Here is a 20,069-nt window from a genome sequence, read left to right as displayed (position 1 = left end):
GGTCAAGAAAAAAAATGGCTTCCAATTGAAAAGCTATCAATCCCCTTCTCCAACATTCCAAGTGGTTAAATTATCTAACAGGTAAAACAACATAGTAATTGTGAATATTTATTGGTGCTCCTCCACGCTAAAGTCAGAGGTCTTTTTTGACCAACTGGCGAAAATATTGGATTTCCTAGCCCTAGAGACTGGACTGTCACACATCATAATATTAAGTGATCTTAACCTTCACCTAATTACAGATGGAGGGTCAGAACTAGTAGGTGATGAGCTGATTTGGTCCACAATTATGGCAGAGCGCAACTTTTTGATGCTGAATGGTAATGTGAGGGGAGATACCCCCACCCAAGCCACCTGGCAAAGAGGCGCACAGCAGGCCATAATAGATTATGTCTACATCAATGTAAAAGCCAACAACTGTGTCGAAAACCTGGAACTTATACAGACTGATTTAAGTGACCACAACAAATTAAAGTTATCACTGCAAATCAGGATGTCCCATCTAATATTGTGGAAGAATACAAATATATCAGATGTCGTAGTCAACAATGGGGGTAATAGATTAAGATGGACCCAAGAGAAACTACGAAGCCTAGATCATAATCTCAAAGAAATGTATCAAAGGTCGGATTTGGGGGAAAAAGAATACACATTGGCCATGCAGATGTTCAGACGAATTGTCAGTGGTAACAACTTAATTAAGCATCAACATATTCATTCTTTTGACTTGGAAATTAAGATCCAAAAAGCTGAGTTAAGACGTCAAACTCGGCAGCTCATAAAGTCAAATAAAATTGAGTCTGCAAGCAAAATAAGATCATTAAAGCAGCAATATAAAAAATGGCTCAAAACGAGAAGAGCAAAGCAATATGAATTGGAAGGGGCGGCCATGCTGAAACAAATAACTAAGTCGACAGCTGGCATTTGGGCCTTGCTTAATAACACCTCGGATAGATCGCAAAGTGTTACCCAAACTAATTCGATAGCAGCGGAGACATGGCAAATGTATTTTCGAAATGTATATCTTTCACCTTTCCCCAATATGCGACTAAGTCTCCATTTGGACACAACTGCTGGTAGGTTTCCATTTGATATTGATGATATAAGGATCTGTATTGCAAAACTAAGTTCATCCCGCGCAGCCGGGCCCGATGGCCTGCATAACGTTATGTTAAAAATGCATGTCAGTGAGTGGGCAGGTATTCTACATCGCATCTTTGTGCAAGTCTTTACATCTGGCTTTATACCAGAGACCTGGAAAAAATCTATCATACTTCCCATTTTTAAAAAAGGGTGATCGCGAGAATCCCAGCTCCTACAGACCAATAGCATTATTAGACTGCCCGGGTAAATTGTTTGCCAGGTTACTATTGAAGGCCTTTAATATATGGCTAGATGACAAGAATCTTCGAGATCCATTCCAGACAAGGTTCTTAAAGGGCACTGGTACTGCAGTCAACATTATCACTCTTACAAGCCTTATCTACAAAGCCCAGCAGCAACAACAACAGCTGTATTTGGCTTTTATTGATTTCAAAATGGCTTTTGATGCAGTCCCCAGAGAGCTCCTATATAAAAAAACTTGTTGAAGCTAAGTGCCCATGGGAAATTTTTAAATGGATTATCCAATTGTATACAGATACTACGATCCAAATCAGATTGACTAAAGGTGGGTTGTTAACTGCCCCGATCAAAACGGCAAGAGTCTTGAAACAGGGATGCCTTCTGGCGTCAGTTTTATTCAATTTTTTCATCTCTGATATTCATCAATATTTTGTCAAACTGATTACTGACTCTCCAAAATTGGGGGGGGATTCAAATTCATTGGCTATTATATGCTGACGACAGGGTGTTAATGTCACATGCCCCCAAAGGTCTGCGGAAATTATTGGGTGCCTCGGATCAATATACTAAAGATAACGGCATAACTATTAATATTACCAAGACAAATATAATTCAATTTGGAACAACCAAGCAAAGACTCGCCCGGCTTTATTGGCCATTGCAAAATTCTCAAATTGCAGTTGTAAATGCTTATGTATATTTAGACATGATTATATCTAATCACAGTGCACATGATCAATACAACAAACTAGGTGTACTTAAGTTACAAATGGCAATATCACAAGCACGCTTAATTAAGACCAGATATTGTAAATTCTCCATCTTGCCGATAATCACATACTTTAAGTTAAAAGTTGTTCCCGTCATTTTGTATGGAGCAGAGACCCTACAAAATAATGCCCTATTGTTATTGGGCTCTGAAGAGGGTCAATTTTGGAAGCAGGTCTTAAGTTTACAGAATTCTCAACCACTACCACTATTGAGATATGAATTGGGCCTAATATCAGTCTATGCAATTTACAAATGGAAATTATGTGCCTTGTATCACAAATGTTTATTGAACCAAGGGACGAAAGGAATTATCAATACTATCTCAATGTACCTATTGAACTCAGGAGATAATTTTCCAAAAGCATGGCATTTGAAAATTCAGGCAATTATGAAAAAGGCACAGGTGGATGAAGTTTTGTTAAGGGAGAATCCTAATAGAGCGAAAACAAAAATCTGGGAAGTAGACTGGATAAACACTCACCTGGCCTGTGCAAATTATAAAAATTACTTGGAATACCCACATGAACTGAAACGTTATAACAAGGTGGCAAATTACATGGTAAAGGCTCCCAACTCACAACAGCGAGATGGCTTTATGAGATTCAGGATGAACCTATGGTTAACAAATTATGTTCTGAACAGACGTAGGAATGATGGCATTGCTTTGCAGTGTCGATTTTGTAAGCTCTACGCAGAGGCTCTTAAACACTTATGTACTGAATGTGAAGAATTGTTATCACTCCGTTGTATTCACTTTAAGCAGTTATTCGTAGAACAGCAGGTTTTAACATCAGAGAAGCTATGGGAATTGCTATTCTACACCAAACGTAAGGCAGTGAGATATGCTGTTGTAAATTATCTCCATCAACTGAAACTAGCAAAGCATATACCGTCGAAATAATTGTAAATTTCTTTGCTTTCTTTTTTCTGATTTATGTTTCCTGATGCCTGAAGTCCGAATAGCTTGAAGACTTGATATGCAATCTAATCTTTAATATCATAAGATGAAGATAATACTGATTTCACAATTTTATTGTGTTACTTGCTAAATATTGTTTTTAGTTGATTTGTATTGTTAAGTTGAAAGGTCTCGAGTTACTCGCGACCAAAACAACGAATACATTTTTTTTTTAAAATAAATAGATATGAGACTACCAAATGTGGCGATGGGCCGTGAACGCCGCATAACACCAACCATTGACAAACTGATCGTGGATCTGACAGGAGCAACAGTGTTTAGTAAACTGGACGTATGCTCTGGGTACCACCAGATACACCTAGACCATGAATCAAGATAAATCACAACGTCCTTGTCCCATCTCATCCACCGGAGGTATTGCAGACTGAATTTTGGAAAATATCCTTAGTGGCCGAGGTATTACAGAATGAGATCCGGAGAGTGCTACACGATTTAGCAGGTACGGCCAATGTCAGTGATGACATCTTGTCTACAGGAAGACGCCACAAGAAGTCAATGCCTGGCTAGGAGCCGTATTACAATGACTGGAAGAATCAGGTCTGACACTGCACGTCGAGAAGTGCGAATTCGGAAAGAGTGGACTCCCCTTTTTTGGCTATGTATTTCCTCGAAGAGGCGTTGCCTGATCTTGGCAAAGTCGCAGACATTAAAAGGAACCCAAGAACCTACATCAGCCTCCAAAGTCAGAAGGTTCATGGGCATGGCCACGTACTGTGCCAGGTTCATTCTAGAAGAACAAAGAAAGGCATTTCAACAGATCAAAGACTCACTAACAAGAAAAGCGAAAATGGTGTTCTTCAACATTGAACGGAACACCAAATTATTGGTGAATGCCAGCCTCGTAGGCCTGGGAGTTGTCTTAACCAAAGTAGACCAAGAAGGCACCATATGCCCCATCGCCAGCACAGCGCTCACCAAAACAAAACAATTCTGCACATATTGAGAAGGAAGCCCTGGCAATATTATGGGGGTGCTGGTATTTTCATGTGTACCTCCTGGGTCAGCCAGCCAAAATATTCACTGACCACAAACCTTTGATCCTGGTATTCAAGGGATCAGCACAGCACCCACCAGCCTGATTGGAAAAGTGATGTTACAACTGCAGCCTTTTGACATAGTAGTCATACACCAGTCAGGAGGAGATAACTCTGCAGACTATTTGTCCTGGGACGCCACAACCAGAAACACAACAACAGGAGCGAGAACAAGTGCAAGAGACTGAAGAACACGTGTGCCATGTAGTGGCGTGTGCCTGCCCGAAAACAACCACCTTACCAGAAATAGTAGAAGAAACGGCGAAAGACTCATGTCTGCAGCGAGTTAAACTAACAATATAGTCAGGAGACAGGAAGAACTTCCCATCAGCCATAATACACTGCACTGCAGCAGCGCAAGAAACCTGCAAGCCCTATTCAGGATTCTAAATGAGTTAACCATCTCAACCGAAGGCGTCATTCTAAAAGGACACTGCACCGTACAACTCAAAGTGCTGGAGGAACGGGTTCTCCGCTTGGCACATGAAGGGCATCGGGGGGTAGTGAAGACCCAGGCGTACCTAAAATCACAAATCTGGATGCCCAAGATTCAACAGGGTCCTGGCCCACATTGAGACCTGTGTAGAATGTCAATACTCTGAAATGGCAAATGGCCCCAGAACCTGTAGCCAGCACGCCCAGAAGCGAAAAGAGTCGACCAGTGTGGACTTTTGCACAGTGGCCAATGAAAGCTGTTTACTGGTAGTTGTAGACCAATTCAGCAGGTACCCAGTAGGTAGAACCCGAGAAGTCCACAGTTCACGGCCTGCCAAGTAAAACGAAGAGTGACAACTGACCCCCATTCAATAGTCGGGAGTTGCACATTTTCTAGAGAACCTCAACATACGTCACCATAAAATCACCCCATGCTGGCCACAGGCCAATGGGCATGTTGAGAGGTTCATGGGATCATTGTACAGGGCAATATGAAATCGCCAAGGATGAACAGCCGTGGCTACCAACAGTATACTGTTTCCTATGACCGGCAGACCCCTCACACTGCCACTCGAATAAGCCCCACGCCGCTGATGTTCGGAGTGCCAATTCAGGCAGAACTTTCCCTCCACCCGAATTGGGTGGTGCCAGAGATGGACATGGAGCAAGTAGAGAGAACCCAGAGGGAGCACAATGAAAAGGAGAGCCGTGCCTGCCGGGCACTACACAGAGAGCTCCAAACAAGAGACACTGTGCTAGAAAAAAATAAATACCAGTCTCCACCCTAGAAAATGACAATGTCATATGACTCACACCCCTGGACCATTGTGGAGACTGACTATAGCATGGTGACAGTGGCCCGGGGACAAGAGGTTGTCACCCGAAACATATCACACTTCCACAAAGTACCTCTGATGATGTGGAAAGAGTGGCTGAAACCCCAAGGAGCGATGAGTCGCTAGCCCCCTGAGAGGAAGTCTCAGGAGAAGAAATGGCCAATATGGACAATGCCCTGACACATGAAACCCCCAGTCCTAATGCCTCACAAGCCGAAGATGATGAACTCCAAGAGAGAGGGCGAGGATCTCGCTATGTGCTGAGAGAACGGCCTCGACCACCATTACGACTGCAAGGGTATCTACTCAATGGAGTCCACCACCAGGAGGAGGGGCCACTGTGACAGACATGTCTGAGACCCCATGCCACGCATCACCGAAATGTGTGTATAAATGCACGTTTTGGAGGAATGTAGTGTTATGCCCTTCTGGACAACACTTAATGGGAGGTGGATCCCGCCCCTCGTGGTGTGAGGAGGGGGAGAAGAAGGAAGAAGAAAAAATAAGCATGCACATCGGAAGCAGCGCAGTGCAAGTATTGAACATCACAAGTGTCCGTGTATTTTGTGCGTAGCCAATATCAAGGCCGTTAACCGCCGCTCGTGCCTTGCCTATGAGCGAGGGACTTCACAAAAACGAATGGTCACCCTCCCCGCATCTCCTTTACATTTCCAATGGGAAATTCTGCCACCTCTACGATATTTACACTGGTCCAAATCATAAAAGTGTATTCAAATCCAACACCAATTCATCCAGCTCAATTTACTACCTCCCCATTAAAATGAGATGTAACCATTTATCCTTACAAAATGTCAGAATTGCTCTCTCATGACCAAGAGTCCCATTCACTGTAGCTCCCACTCACAACGTAATCATCCTATTCACTTACAAAGATCCCTTGCGAATGGCCATCTCTCGCAAAAAGCTCATATCGAAGTCACCCGAAAGGTCCTTAGACAAGATGCCATCAAATCGCAAGAGCCTTTCCCCCTGTGGTGATACCCACCAAATTCCTTTATCTCCGCAGCTCAGAATGGCAATTTGCCCATTTCTTCCCCCAAACACAATAATCCTGCCCACAATTCACAATATGCAGCAATCCAATTTCCCCACACTCACAAGGGCACATGTGCCCCATGTAGAAGACACTACAATCCCAACAGCCCTTTCACATTCCTCCCTCCTTCACCTCAAGAGCGATCACTTCGCCTACTCACCTCACAAAGGACCCTCTATCTCCCAAAGTCTACAATAGGCTCTACCCCTTTTAACCAGTTTGGACGTCTTTTCGCCAAGTCGTCTTTAATTCCCATGGTCCCTTCACATTTCTCTTCCAATTCACGACGACCGAGCTGCTTTTGTGCCCTACTTCTCAATGCAGCACCAGAGCCCCAGATGGTCCATTCTCTACCCAGTCCAACCTCTTATCGGTCCGTCCATCAAGCCCACTGAGCTTCTCTCCAGGGCGGTCTTACCTGGAGTCCTCTCCCACTGATCCTGCACTCAAAATCCTCAGACCACTGCTCCAGAGCTCACAGCAATGGGCTGTCAGTTCACCGTGGTGTCTAGTTCCCATCAGAGAAACGGACCACACCAACGCCCCGCCTCCTCCCCGTCACATGAGTTGCACGTTACGTCCTGCTTCTGTACGTGAGCAAGCTGGAAAGAGATCGCAAGAAGGTAGTGTCTAGTTCCCATCGGTAGCGACTAGTTCCCATCCGAGAAAAGGACCATAGCAACGGCCCGCCCACTCTTCCTCAAGTGGTCTCTGATGTCATCCCTGTGATTTCCGCCGGAGCAATGAAGCGGTTCCAGCTTCCGGTGCACTGTCAGTGCTCGACATGCAGCGGGATTCGGAAGCGGGAAGGCTGCGGCTGCCGGTGCAAGTGCGCTGAATGCCTTTGGCTTGTAGTGGTTGGGGTGGGCATTTTATTTTTAATACCGGGAACGTTTCTTCGAGATCCTGAAGGTCAAACTTCGTCTTGTTTGGGCGAGGCTCTGGCTGCCAGGCTGCAGGAACAGCTGCAATCAGTGTGCTCTTGGCTGGCTGCAACTACAATTAGCATTTTCTTCCGAGATACCTTGAACGTTCCTGCAAACCACCAGATTTCCATAGGGAAGCGGGAAATTACATTTATTTTAAAAATCACGTTCAGCTATTCGTCATGAAAGGTATGGAGGGCTAAGAAAAGGAACAGGCAGACTGTGGATGGTGGTGTTTAACTGATCAAAGGGGGCTAATAGAGTAATTTCATCTTTCATGAGGGTGTGTTTAGGATGGGTGGTTTTATAGGGGGTTGGCTGGGGCTATCTGCGTGTGTTTCAGGATCGGCACATGGGCATCTGTTGCAAGGGAAAGGGGCACCTTGCTATGTGTAGGGAGGATGGGGCATTATGGTATTGGTATAGAGCAGGGGTGCACAACTGATTTTGACAGAGGGCCGAAAGTACCCTACATGATGGCTATAGTGGGCCGAAAAGTAAATGTGGGTGGGGCGGTTGCTGTGGCGGGAGGCTTTTTCAACCCCAATTATTATTAAACACTATGCCCCATGGCCCCCACCCCTCATGCAAACACTATGCCTCAAGACACCCACCCCTCATGCAAACACTATGCCCCAAGACACCCACCTCTCATGCAAACACTATGCCCCAAGACACCCACCCCTCATGCAAACACTATGCCCCAAGACACCCACCCCTCGTGCAAACACTATGCCCCAAGACACCCACCCCTCAAGCAAACACTATGCCCCATGGCCCCCACTCCTGACCAAACACTATACCCCATGACACCCACCCCTCATGCAAACACTATGCCTAAAGACACCCACCCCTCATGCAAACACTATGCCCCAAGACACCCACCTCTCATGCAAACACTATGCCCCAAGACACCCACCCCTCATGCAAACACTATGCCCCAAGACACCCACCCCTCGTGCAAACACTATGCCCCAAGACACCCACCCCTCAAGCAAACACTATGCCCCATGGCCCCCACTCCTGACCAAACACTATACCCCATGACACCCACCCCTCATGCAAACACTATGCCCCTTAGCCCCCACTCCCTGACCAAACACTATGCCCAATGACACCCACCCCTAATGCAAACACTATGCCCCATAACACCCACCCCTCATGCAAACACTATGCCCCAAAACACCCACCCTTCATGCAAACACTATGCCCCAAGACACCCATCTCTCATGCAAACACTATGCCCCATAGCCCCCACTCCTCGACCAAACACTATGCCCAATGACACCCACCCCTAATGCAAACACTATGCCCCAAAACACCCACCCCTAATGCAAACACTATGCCCCAAAACACCCACCCCTCATGCAAACAATATGCCCCAAGACACCCACCCCTCATGCAAACACTATGCCCCAAGACACCCACCCCTCGTGCAAACACTATGCCCCAAGACACCCACCCCTCAAGCAAACACTATGCCCCATAGCCCCCACTCCCCGACCAAACACTATGCCCCAAGATACCCACCCCTCAAGCAAACACTATGCCCCATAGCCCCCACTCCTCGACCAAAAACTATGCCCCATGACACCCACCCCTCATGCAAACACTATGCCCCATAGCCCCCACTCCCCGACCAAACACTATGCCCCAAGACACCCACCCCTCATGCAAACACTATGCCCCATGACACCCACCCCTCATGCAAACACTATGCCCCATGACACCCACTCCCCAACCAAACACTATGCCCCATTACACCCACTCCTCATGCAAACGCTATGCCCCAAGACACCCACCCCTCATGCAAACACTATGCCCAAAGACACCCACCCCTCATGCAAACACTATGCCCCAAGACACCCACCCCTCAAGCAAACACTATGCCCCATGCCACCAAGCATGCACCATGCATACATACTCCTACAGAACCCAACCCCCCACCCCTGCATACAAACTAACAAGCATACACCATGCACCCATACAGACCCCAACCCCCAACTCAGCACACAAACCCACAAGCGTACACCATGCACCCATACAGACCCGAACCCCCACCCCCAACTCAGCACACAAACCCACAAGCATACACCATGCACCCATACAGACCCGAACCCCCCACCCCCAACTCAGCACACAAACCCACAAGCATACACCATGCACCCATAAAGACCCGGACCCCCCCACCCCCAACTCAGCACACAAACCCACAAGCCTACACCATGCACCCATACAGACTCGAACCCCCCACCCCCAACTCACCAAACAAACTCACAAGCATGCACGCATACAGACCCGAACCCCCCACCCCGACATCTCAACATACACTGAACGTGCACACAACAACAATAAACATTCAGGCAGACCCGACCCCTCCAACCTCCCCTTCCCCCCAGCATCTCAACATACACTTCACTTGCACACAAACACATTCAGGCAGACCCGACACACACCCCACCCCCGCATCTCAACACACACTGCACTTGCACACCAACACATTCAAGCAGACCCGACACACCCCCCCACGCCCGCATCTCAACATACATACAGAAACAAAAAACACAGTCAGGACGGACCCGAGACAGTCACACACACACAAACATACAGCCCCCCCCACCATGTACTTACCCAGACGTCTTGGAATGCTGGCGAGGTCTCTGTTACTACGGCTGGCGTGGCAAGCAAGGCTGAAATGCCTTCCGGCATCAAGCCTTACTCGCCACGCCAGCTGTAGTGCTGGCACTCCATTGGTGCAGCATACACGCACTACGTGGCTCGTAGGAGCTGCGTGTTTCGTGTGCACTGAACCAATGAGGGCCAGTGTTTTGTCCGGCCCGTAAGACAACAAAGACTTTCCTAATGGAGGGCGGCCGATGCTGCTTGCGGGCCGCCCTCCATTAGGAAAGTCTTTGTGCCTCGTGGGCCGGACAAGACGGCATGGCGGGCCGCAACTGGCCCGCGGGCCATATGTTGTGCACCCATGGTATAGAGGGAGGGATGGGGCATCTTGGGGTCTGAATGGATGGATAGGGGCACGCTGGTGTGGGTCTGGCGGAAGTGGCACATTGGTGTCGGTCTGGAGGGAGGGATGGGAACATGGTGTGGGTCTGTGGGAGGGATGGGGACATGGGTGTGGGTCTGGAGGGAGAAATGGGGCTCAGTGTGTCTGGAGGATGTCATGGGTCATATAGGTTTGGGTTGGGGGGTGGGATGGGGCATCTTGGTGTGGCTCTGGAGGGAGGGTGTGGGGGCACATTGGTGTGGGTTTGATTGGAGGGATGGGGCACATTGGTGTGGGTTTAGGGGGAGGGATGGGGACATGGGTGTGGGTCTGGAGGGAGAAATGGGGCACAGTGGGTCTGGAGGGTGGCATGGGTCATCTAGGTGTGGGTTGGGAGGGTAGGATGGGGCATATTGATGTGGCTCTGGAGGGAGTTGGTGGGGGCACATTCGTGTGGGTTTGATGGGAGGGCTGGGACACATGGGCGTGTTTCCGGAGGGAGAGATGGGCACAGTGGGTCTGGAGGGTGGAATGGGTCATCTAGGTGAGGGTTGGGAGGGTGGGATGGGGCATCTTGGTGTGGCTCTGGAGAGAGGGGGTGAGGGCACATTGGTGTGGGTTTAGGGGGCGGGGTGGGGCATGTGGGCGTGTTTCCGGAGGGAGAGATGGGGCACAGTGATTCTGGAGGGTGGCATGGGTCATCTAGGTGTGGGTTGGGAGGGTGGGTTGGGGCATCTTGTTGTGGCTCTGGAGGGAGGGGGTGGGACCACATTGGTGTGGGTTTAGGGGGAGGGATGTGCCACACGGGTGTGTTTCCGGAGGGAGATATGGGGCACAGTGAGTCTGGAGGGTGGCATGGGTCACCTAGGTGTGGGGTGGGACGGGGCATCTTGGTGTGGCTTTGGAGGGAGGTGATGGGGGCACATTGTGGGACTGGGGGAGGGATGGTTCATCTAGGTGTGGGTCTGGAGGGCGGAATGGGGGCATCTTGAGGGATGGTGGCATCTTGGTGGGGTCTGCAATGCATAGAGGCACGTTGGTGTTGGTCTGGGGGCACATTGGTGTGGTTTGATATGGGGTGGGGCACATTGGTGTGGGTTTGATGGGAGGGATGAGGCACATTGGTGTGGGTCTGGGGGAGGGATGTGGCACATGGGTGTATTTCCTGAGGGAGAGATGGGGCACAGTGGGTCTGGAGGGTGGCCATGTGTAATCTAGGTGTGGGTTGGGAGGGTGGGATGGGGCATCTTGATGTGGCTCTGAAAGGAGGAGATGGGGCACATTGATGTGTCTGGGGGAGGGAATGGGGCACATTGTGGGACTGGGGGAGGGGTGGTTCATCTAGGTGTGGGTCTGTAGGGCAGGATGGAGGCATCTTTCTGTGTGGATGAAGGGATGGTGGCATCTTGGGGTCTGCAATGGATAGGGGCACATTGGTGTCGGTCTGGGGGCACTTTGGTGTGAGTTTGATGTGGGGGTGGGGCACATTGGTGTGGGTTAGGGAGGGACAGGGACATTGGTCTTGGGAGGGATGGCTGCATATTGGTGTGGGTCTGGAAGGAGGGGATGTGGCACATTGATGTCTGTCTGGGGGGATGGGGCATACTAGGATGTGTGGTTTTAGAGAGGGTTGGCTGGCTATCTGCGTGTGATTCAGGATCAGCACATGGGTATCTGTTGCAAGGGGAAGGGGCATCTTGCTATGTGAAGGGAGGATGGGGCATTGTATTGGTCTAGAGGGAGGGATGGGGCATCTTGGTGGGGTCTGGATGGATAGGGGCACGCTGGTGTGGGTATGGCGGGATGGGGCACATTGGTGTGGGTGGGGGAGGGATGGGGGACATGGGTGTGGGTCTGGAGGGAGGGATAGGGACACAGTGGTGCGGGTCTGGTGGGAGGGATAGGGACATGGTGTGTATCTGGAGGGAGGGATGGGGCATATGGGTGTGGGTCATGAGGAATGAGGACCTTGTTGTGGGTGTGACGGGCGGCATAGGACACATTGGTGTGGGTCTAGAGGGAGGGATGGGTGCTCATTGGTCAGGGGAGGGATGGGGCATCTTGCTGTTAGGAGGGAGGTTGAGGCATCATTGTATGGGTCTTGAAGGGATTCAGTATCTTGGAGTCTGGATCGGAAGGGGGCATTGTTGATCTGGAATGGCGGGACAGGGCATAGGATGGGGGCATGTCGGAATGATGGAGCATTTGGGTCTGAGTGAGGTCTGGAGCACTCTGTTGGGAAGGAAGGGGGCATCTGGGTTTGAATGGAGGGATGTGGTATGTATGTCTAGATTGAAGGTTGTTGGCTTATGGGAGGGGTGGCAGCATGTATATGTTGAAGGGATGGGGTAATCGGGTGTGGGTATAGAGAGAGGGTGGATGGTGCCATCTGAGTGTGAGTCTGGAGGTAGAGGGTGAAGCATATGGGTGTGGCTCTGAGAGGTGGAGCTTCTTGGTGTAGGTATGGAGGGACGGATATTGGTGTCTTTGTGTGGGTTCGTAGGGAGGGGTGGTGGCATGTGGGTAAGGAGAGAGGTGGCATTTGAATCTTAAAAATTGTTTGGAAGGGGAAATGGGGCATTTGAGTGTGAATTGGGACATGTAGGGCTGGGGTATCTGCTTGTGAGTGGGGGCATGAAGGAACATGAACAGCGGAGCAGCCGGAGCGAGAGCCGCGTCCCCACCTCGGTTGCATCCCAGACATGCACTCACACAGCCCGGGGCACCTCTCGCAGAGAGGTCCGGGGTGCGTGGGCAACCAGGCGCCGGCGAGCGGGGATTCCCTTCCACCATTGGGGGGACCGCAACCCAGCAGATGGATGGGGACACCTGGCAGGGTTGGGTTAACCTGCTGGGGATGTCCCCAACCATGCACCGGAAAGGAAGCTGTGTGCGGCCCCCTCTCGTCACCAAGCAGGCCGCTGCGCTGGCCGGGGCCATGTGCTCCACTTTCTGACCCGCCAGTGGGTGGGCATTGGTGGGTGCACCCCGGTCAGCAGGGAAGCCCCGAATGGGGGCAGCTGGGAGCCGAGGGAAACCTGACTTCTCTCGAAGGGCGCTTCCCCAGGCAGACAGGGGCCCAGCATGCCAGGCGTGAGCCCTGGGCCATGGCGCAGCAGGCTTACACAACAGGCATCGAGGTTAAACCACAATGGTCTCGGCTGAGCTGGACAGGGCGTTGGGCTGTCTTGCCATAGACTGCCTCTTCTGCACCAGTCCATGCTGTGTGTGGCTGTCTCTGGTGTCCAGCGACTACCGGCGCAGGATGGCCATGGAGCACGGGCCTTGCAACCATGTGGGCTTCGGCCGCAGGTCGGGACAGCGCACACTCTCCTGCGCCAGAGGCACAGGGCTGGGGAACACCCCCCCCCCCGTACAGGCCTGAGGCCAGCTGCCCTGAGCTTTGTGCTCCCCCAGACTATGGCCTCAGATCAGATGTGGTGACCCGCTGAATTTATTACTAAGCGGAGGAAAAGAAACTAACCAGGATTCCCTCAGTAATGGCCAGTGAAAAGGGAAGACCCCAGCGCCGAATCCCCGTTCAACGGCAGTTGTGGGAAATGTGGCGTACAGAAGATCGACTCCCCGGCATCGCTCAGGGGACTCGAGTCCTTCTGATCGAGTCTCACCCCGCGGACAGTGTTAGGCCGGTAGCTGACTTTGGCACGCCGGGATCAAGTCTTTTTGGAGTCAGGTTGCTTGGGAATGCATCGCAAAGCCTGTGGTAAACTCCATCTAAGGCTAAACGCATGCGCGAGACAGATGGTTAACAAGTACCGCAAGGGAAAATTGATAAGAACTTTGAAGAGAGAGTTCAAGAGGGCGTGAAACAGTACAGGGGTAAACTGGTGGGGTCTGTGCAGTCCACCCACAGGATTCAACATGGCAGGCAGGTCGGTCGCCTGAAACGGTGGATGCCATTGCGGGACTGTGGCCCGGGCAGACCCGGCCCCTGCAGAGTGCATTTCCTCTGTGGCGGTGCACCGCGGCGGGCTGGGAAGGCCCCAGGGGGCAGGTGGCTCTCTGCTCCGGCAGAGAGTGTTACAGCCCCCTGACAGCAGTTTTGCTGTGTCTGCTGGGCCGAGGGAGATTGACTGCTGCCATGCCCTTCTCCGGCAACCGTCCTGGCCCCTCTTGGGGGTCGCTGGTGCGGCGACGGGAGACAGGGCTCCCGATGTGACTGTGGTGGACTGTCCTTAGTGCGCCCCGACCACGTTGTGCCGCTGAGTCGGTAGCGCCACAAAGGGTGCCAGGGGTCTGAGGAGTCTTAACATGTGCACAAGTTGGAGGGCCGAATGAAACCCTGTAGTGCAAATAAGGTGATGGCCAGCACGTGCCGATTGCAGTGGGATCCTGTCGCGGTGGGCGCACCACTGACCCGTCTCGCCTGCTCTCAGGGAGTTGGAACATGACTGTCTGTGATAGGACCCGAAAGATGGTGATCTAGGCCTGGTGGAGGTCCGTGGCGGTCCTGATGTGTGAGTCGGTCATCTGAACTGGGTATAGGGGCAAAAGACTATCGAACCATCTAGTAGCTGGTTCCCTCTGGAGTTTCCCATTAGGATAGCTGGCACACGGAAACCACCGTTTTATCTGGTAAAGGGAATGATTAGAGCTCTTGGGGCAAAAATAATTTCAACCTAATGTGTATGAAGCCCGTATCGCTGGCGTGGAGCCATGCATTGAATGCAAGTGCCCAGTAGGCAACTTTGTTAAGCAGAACTGGTGCTGCAGGTTGAACCGAATGCCGAGTTAAGGCGCCCAATGCCGATGCTCATCAGACCCCAGTAAAGGTGTTGTTTGATATATGGAAGTCGGAATCCGCTAAGGAGGTGTGATAAAAATGGGATACATTGTACAAAAAGGATACCAGCTGGCTCAGGCTCTGTCAATACCAGGAAGAAAGACCATATGAAGGGTTAATTATTCTGTCAGACGGAAAAGAGTAATTGACAAGTCATTGAACTGATCAGAGAATAGCTTTTATGGAAATGAACGTCTGTGTCAACAAATGATGGTCTTGTTTGTTTTTACTGTGTTGCCAGGAGACAGAAGAGGATTTGAAGTGTGACAGTTATGAGTGGGCTTATTGAACTTACTCCAGGGGGAAAAAAGCCTTTCCGGACTTTGAAAGAAGTAATGTTATGCCGTTGCACTAAGTTAAGTGCTAGCTTATAAGTTATTACGAGCGATCGTTTTAAATCGTTACACAGTTCGTTGTTTGATGTTGAGAAGCCTGAAGGGAGCGAGTCCTATTACGAAATTAAGTCAAAGACTCGAGTAACGGTATCCGAGGGAGAAGTCTTTGAGCGCTCCGACCGTGAAGAAAGGGTGGTATCAGACTATACAGACGCCCAAATCGTCTTTGGAAGGTAACGCAATGCAGGCGTAGGAGTTCAACGCTCAGAAGCCGCGTTGAAGCGAGCAGCTGATCGTGGCAGGAGAGCGCCGAGGGGCGGAGTTTGTGCCGATCAGAGCTGCGACGCGTCGCTGTGAAAGAAATGTGAGGAGCCACGTTGGGGCGAACAGCTGATCAGAGCTGCGGAGCGCCGAAGCCGTTCAAAGCCGAGCGCTGATTAGAATAACGCCTGAAAAGAAAACAAAGGTACGTGTTTGTGAGAGAAAGTGAAGAGAAAGTGAAAGAAGGGACATAAGAGACCGCATAAGGGCTAACCTACGAATACTATAAAACAGAGAGAAGATTAATTGAGGAAGATTTGTGGGCACTGTTTGTGTGAATGAGAAAGAAAGAAAGGCTGTAAAGACATGTCCTAAGGAGAAGCGAGGAGAGATATGTTAAAATAGCCTACAAAGAAAGAGACTCACTTAGAGAAAGAATGGGCAACATAAAAAACCCTAAAGACTATCTGAAACCGTTTAAGAGAGACAAAGACTTCCTATTCTATTGTTAAGAGGAAACAAGAACAAAGTATAAAGACTGTTAGGTTGCGGTTTCAAGAAGAGAAGAATTTAATAACAATAAAAGTATAGAACTTGAATGGAACAGTTTCCATAAGTAAAGACTAAACAGAAATACAAGCTATAAAGAAAGGAAGAACCGGAGTTGAATAAAGACTTACCTGAAGAGATCTTCTCAGACTCACTCGAAGATTTCCCTCACACCAAGAATCTTTTTCAAGAGTCTCCACGTATCCTTTTTTTTCTGAAAGAAACCGAAAGAAAAGAAAGTTAGAATGTTAATAAAAGTTGCTTCGGAAGCAAGTTAACACCAACTTACAGTCTCACTGTGTTTATTTACGATCCCAGCGAGAGAATATCACAGGCGGGTTCTCTTTTCTTTGTGAAGGGCAGGGCACCCTGGAATGGGTACGCCCTGAGAGGGGGGCCCTGAGCCTTGGAAAGCATTGCGGTTCCGGCGGCATGCGGTGGGCTCTCGCTGGTCCTTGAAAATCCGGGGGAGATGTTGTAAATCTTGTGCTGGGCCGTACCCATATCCGCAGCAGGTCTCCATGGTGAACAGCCCCTGGCATGTTGGATCAATGTAGGTAAGGGAATTCGGCAAGTCAGATCTGTAACTTCGGGATAAGGATTGGCTCTGAGGGCTGGGTCGGTCGGGCTGGGTCAGTCGGGCTGGGTAGCGGGGCAGGCCGTACGCCGCGGCTGGAGGAGGCGTCTCATTCCCCTCTGCCCTGCTGGCGGTGCCGACTCTGGTTGCGAGCCAGGCCCTGCCTGTGCATCGCCACAGCTGCAGTGGTCGCCTCTCCGTTCCCCTCCCAGGGTCTGGGCCTGACGTTCTGCCTAGGCTGATGCCTAGCAGCTGACTTAGAACTGGTGTGGAGCAGGAGAATCCGACTGTTTATTTAAAATGAAGCATTGCGAAGGCCTGAGGTGGGTTTTGATGCAATGTGATGTCTGCCCAGTGCTCTGAATGTCAAAGTGAAGAAATTCAATGAAGCGCAGGTAAAGGCGAGAGTAACTATGACTCTCTTAAGGTAGCCAAATGCCTTGTCATCTAATAAGTGACGCGCATGAATGGATGAACTAGATTCCCACTGTCCCTACCTAGAAACCACAGCCATGGGTCAAGTCCAAGACGGGGTGCCTTTAGCAGGTCCCTTTCCTCCATGTTGGGGTAAATGCACTCACAATTGCTGGCCTTGAGTTCCAAAGTGTGTGTGGGTTAGTCCCAGAGGGAAAGGCTCTAATGGGGTGGGAGAAGCTCAAAGGGGGGGCCTGGCCAGAGCTCCGGGAGAGTGCTGCCCCCCCGGACTTGGGCGCCTGTCCCACGTGTGGGTCACCGGAGGGATAAACTCCAAGGCGGGCGAGAAACCTCTTATGTGGGGGGCTCTAAGGTGTCCTGGCCAGGCCTCGAGGATGACCATTGGTGCTGGCCCATGCCCTTGGGGACCTGCCGATCCTTTGTCAGGCGGGGGGCCAAAGGCCCTTCCCATCCAGGCCCATTGGAATACATTGCCCTACCAGATGGCTGCTCTCCTAGCCCGGCCATCTGGTCATTGGCAATAGAAATGACTGCAAGGATAAGATGGCGGGCTGCTCTGGAAGTCCTGATGGAGGTCAATTTAAAAATGTTCTCCAGTTGGGTCTATAAAGAGCCCGGACGCTTTTGCCGAGAGGTCCCACTCTGTGACTCTGGGTACACAGATTACAAGAAAGCGTAGTCACCTTACTCCGGATTACGAATAGACTGGGTCAGGGGGACCTGTCTGTGCTCCTCTTCGTTCTCGCTGCCCGACCCAGGGTCTGTGGCAAAACTACTGCACCTCCAGCAGAATCTGTCCTACTGGGGACACTCTTCTGAGCACTCCATTGGATCGATTTTGCGCACTTGGTCCGTCTAGGGTTGGACTGCTTGGCCAGCCTCGGCTGTTTCAAGCAATTCGCTTCCACCTGCCTTGGAACCATGGCAATGGTATGCCCCCCTCGGGGAGGGCCCCCTCGTGTGGGCAGCTCTCCCCACTGAGCAAAGCAGCGCGGCAGCTCCCCAGTGGTCAGAGCAGCCTGGCATCTCCGAAGTGGTCAAATCAGAGTGGATGGGGTCCCCCTGCAAGCCACGACGCGGCCCCTCCTCCAAGCATGTTTCTCCAGCAGTTCGGAATGCACCTTCTGTGGGGTGCTGACCCCTCGCCGAGCCCCCTACCGCTTCAAGTTGTGCCTGAGCCTGGCCTCGCCGTCCCACCCACCACGTCGCATAGCAGGCCGTGCCGCCGGCACCCATGTGACTGACCTGTCCACCCGACCCGCACGTGTTGTGGGTCGCTCTTTGACGCTCTGGTCCTGCATATAGACCCAGAGGGTGCAAAGGTCGGCTCTGAGGCGGGCGTGCGCGCCCCCCCCATTGCCACTCTCCAGCAGGTGCAGCTACCTGGTTGATCCTGCCAGTAGCATATGCTTGTCTCAAAGATTAAGCCATGCACGTGTAAGTACACACGGCCGGTACAGAAACTGCGAATGGCTCATTAAATCAGTTATGGTTCCTTTGATCGCCCCATCTGTTACTTGGATAACTGTGGTAATTCTAAAGCTAATAAATGCCGACGAGCGCAGACCTTCCAGGATGCGTGCATTTATCAGATCGGCTTGCCAGCCCCTTTGGTGACGCTAGATAACCTTGGGCTGATCGCACGTCCCCATGACGACGACGATGCATTTGGATGTGTGCCCTGTCAACTTTCGATGGTAATTCTGTGCCTACCATGGTGACCACGGGTAATGGAGAATCAGTGTTCGATACTGGAGAGGGAGCCTGAGAAACGGAAGGCAGCAGGCGCGCAAATTACCCACTCTCGACTCCAGGAGGTAGTGACGAAAAATAACAATACAGGACTCTTTCAAGGCACTGTAATTGGAATGAGTACACTTTAAATCCTTTAACGAGTACCCATTGGAGGGCAAGTCTGATGCCAGTGCCACGATAATTCCAGCTCCAATAGCGTATATTAAAGTTGCTGCAGTTAAAAAACTCATAGTTGAATCTTGGGATCCAGCTGGCGGTCCGCTGCGAAGTGAGCTACCGCCTGTCCCAGCCCCTGCCTCTTGGTGCCCCCATGAAGCTCTTGCCTGAGTGTCCTGGGGATTCCGAAGCATTTACTTAGAAATAATGTGAGTGTTCAAAGCAGGCTGGCCGCCTGAATACTTGAGACGGCCAGGGGAACTCGTATTGTGCCACTACAGGTGAAATTCTTGGACCGGCGCAAGACGAACCAAAGCGAAATCATTAGCCAAGAATATTTTAATTAATCAAGAACGAAAGTCTGAGGTTCGAAGATCCATTGTAGCTCCGACCATAAACTATGCAGACTAGCAATCTGGCTGCATTTTTCCTATGACCTGCTGAGCAGCTTCTTTGGGTTCCGGGAGAGTATGGTTGCAAAGCTGAAATTTAAAGGAATTGATGAAAGGGCACCACCAGGAAACCTCACCCGGACCGCACACGGAAAGGATTGACAGATTGATAGTTCTTTCTCGATTCTGTGGGTGGTGGTGCATGGCCGTTCTAAGCTGGTGGAGCGATTTGTCTGGTTAATTCTGATAACGATCGAGACTCCTCCATGCTAACTAGTTATGCGATCCCCCACCTCTCCCCCCCAGCAGTCAGCGTTCAACTTCTTAGAGGGAGTAGTGGCGTTTCACACTAGATTGATCAATAACAGGTCTGTGATGCCCTTAGATGTCCGGGGCTGCACGCGCGCTACACTGAACAG

General features: G+C 50.7%; 1 protein-coding gene across 1 annotated transcript in view; it reads right to left on the bottom strand.

The window, feature by feature from the left end:
- LOC138488653 (ras-related protein Rab-5B-like) overlaps positions 1-7,133 on the bottom strand; it is a 565,143-nt gene extending 558,010 nt beyond the window's left edge. Inside the window, exon 1 of the mRNA XM_069615820.1 lies at positions 6,875-7,133. The gene's annotated coding sequence lies outside the window, so the exon portion shown is untranslated. The remainder of the gene's footprint in view (positions 1-6,874) is intronic.
- Between the last annotated feature and the right edge of the window lie 12,936 nt (positions 7,134-20,069).

The sequence above is a fragment of the Ambystoma mexicanum genome, chromosome 9 (assembly GCF_040938575.1).
Source record: "Ambystoma mexicanum isolate Mex_15411 chromosome 9, UKY_AmexF1_1, whole genome shotgun sequence".
NCBI classification, from domain to species: Eukaryota; Metazoa; Chordata; class Amphibia; order Caudata; family Ambystomatidae; genus Ambystoma; species Ambystoma mexicanum.
This window is presented reverse-complemented; position numbering and strand designations above follow the sequence as displayed.